Here is a 2,454-nt window from a genome sequence, read left to right as displayed (position 1 = left end):
CACACCAACCAGCGGCAGTGGCCCTTGCCACACACACAAAGAATGTGAACTGTTTGCAGCTAAATCTATTCTGAGCATAAAGACAAACAGAGAGTCTGAGTTTGTGACCAAGGAAAAAACAACAACAAAGCCACTTAAAGTTAAAAGGAGTCAACCATAAATATGCCTTGAGATGTCTGAGAGGAGGTAAAGACAACTTAAATTACAAACAGAACAAAATGATATTGATGCATAGAATAACAGTATAATGATCCTTTGTAACCCATTTAGTCATTTACATTTACATTTAGTCATTTATCAGATGCTTTTATCCAAAGCGACTTACAAATGAGGACAATAAAAGCAGTCAAAACTAACAAAAGAGCAACAATATATAAGTGCAAATGACAAGTCTCGGTTAGCCTAACGCAGTAACGTGTATATATATTATACACACACACACACATATACACACACACACACAAAGAAAAACAGGTAGATAGAATAGAAAAAATAGAAAGCTAGTGTTTGTTTGTTTTTTGCAGTTTTTTTAATAAAAAAAAAAAAAAGAAGATAAATATAGATAAAGTAGAATTAAAACAGAATAGAAAGTATTAGAGTTAGAGGGTCAAATAAAGGTGGAACAGATGTGTTTTTAGTCGTTTCTTGAAGATGGTTAAGGACTCAGCTGCTCGGATTGATTTGGGCAGGTATACATGCCATACATACATATATGAACAATAATTCATAAAACATTTTAAAACAATAAAAACTACCCAGAACATATTTTAACAGACACAACCTTTGTGTAAAAAATAGAAAATGATTATTTATTTATTTAGTTATTTTTTTATGTTATTACTTCATTATGAACTGTGACTTTATGTGAACGATGCATCAGCTGTTAGATCAGGCTGCAGTCATATGACACACTGAGTGTCTCACTTCCTCAAACTTTCTCAGTTCATCCCACCGTGTGTGCTGCAGTTCGCCACTCAAAACCCTCGACTGCTTGACTCCGTTTTTCCAGGCTTCCAGACTGCGGGTTTGGTCTGGTTTTGGCCTCATGGCGAGCTCGCGGGTCGGTCAGTGGAGGTCCAGCGCGCGGGTCGTGTCCACCTGTCTACTGGTCGCGCTTCTCACCTGCACGCTCAGGTGTTCCGAATGCGTCAAACTGAGCAACATCATCCTCATTCTCACCGACGACCAGGATGTGGACATGGGGGGAATGGTAAGTGTACAAAATTAGCCTACAAATGCTTTTTTATTGGTCGTGCACCATGACAGTATCACTTTCGCACAAAGTGTTGTGCTGTAACGTAATACAGTGGTTTCAGATGGTTTTAGATACTTTAATTTATGCACCATAATGTTGACATTTTATTTCAGTGAACTTACAAAAATACACACAAAAAAATTCCATAATAAATTAGTGTCATTTTATGTTGTTCTTGAAATTAAGGCTATTTTAGCCTATTTTGCGCTTAATTTTTTTTATATATATAAATATAATATTTAAAAATATATATTTTTATTGAGGCAATATATCAGTGAATTTCCAAGAATACCATGGTACTACCTTGGTGTATGTCCAAACACACACACACACACACACACACACACACACACATTAGTACTGTGTATATGTACATATATTCACCTCAAATTCAAACAGAACAAATTTAAGAAATTATATTGTTGATGCAAAGAAGGCTATTATTGGATTTTTTTGTTTACATTGTGACATTTTATCAAGCACATTTAATTTCCCAGGTCTCATTCTGATAATGCAAAAATCTAGTAAATGATATTAAATATATATCATACTGACACTATAGCATTCTCTATTCTTTTTCTATTCTATCTTCTTGTTTACTTTTTATTTATTATAAAAACTGACCCTCTAACACTAGCATTCTCTATTCTTTTTCTATTCTGTCTACTTGTTTTTCTTTATTTGTAAAAAAAAAAACCTTGCTATTTGTACTGCATTAGACTAACCGAGACTTGTCACAGCACTTTCATATTATTGCTCTTTTGTTAGTTTTGATTGCTTTTATTGTCCTCATTTGTGAGTCGCTTTGGATAAAAGCGTCTGCTAAATGACTAAATGTAAATATATTAAAATGTATTATTTAAATTCAAAAGTATTTATACATTGTAGCATTTGTTATACTAGGGAATTTTGCATAAATTTTTCTGCTTATATATATTTAAAATATGATTTTATTGAGACAGTACATCAGTGAACTTCCAAAAATACCAAAGTAAAAACAACAACTATATATACATACACACACACACACACATTTTTTCACGAAAATTAAGCATATTTAATCTCCCATTTCTCATTCTGATAATGCAAAAAGATTTGTTAAATTGTTATATATTATATATTTATTAAATAAATATAAATATATATATATTTGTATTATTATATATATATTACATATGTGTACATATAATAATAATATA

The 2,454-nt window shown here is 31.9% G+C and overlaps 2 pseudogenes; one reads left to right on the top strand and one right to left on the bottom strand.

The window, feature by feature from the left end:
- LOC107706755 (DNA-directed DNA/RNA polymerase mu-like) overlaps positions 1-1,047 on the bottom strand; it is a 5,244-nt pseudogene extending 4,197 nt beyond the window's left edge.
- LOC107706798 (N-acetylglucosamine-6-sulfatase-like) overlaps positions 860-2,454 on the top strand; it is a 14,032-nt pseudogene continuing 12,437 nt past the window's right edge.

This window comes from Sinocyclocheilus rhinocerous, unplaced genomic scaffold (assembly GCF_001515625.1).
Source record: "Sinocyclocheilus rhinocerous isolate Xijiao unplaced genomic scaffold, SAMN03320098_v1.1 scaffold864, whole genome shotgun sequence".
NCBI classification, from domain to species: Eukaryota; Metazoa; Chordata; class Actinopteri; order Cypriniformes; family Cyprinidae; genus Sinocyclocheilus; species Sinocyclocheilus rhinocerous.
This window is presented reverse-complemented; position numbering and strand designations above follow the sequence as displayed.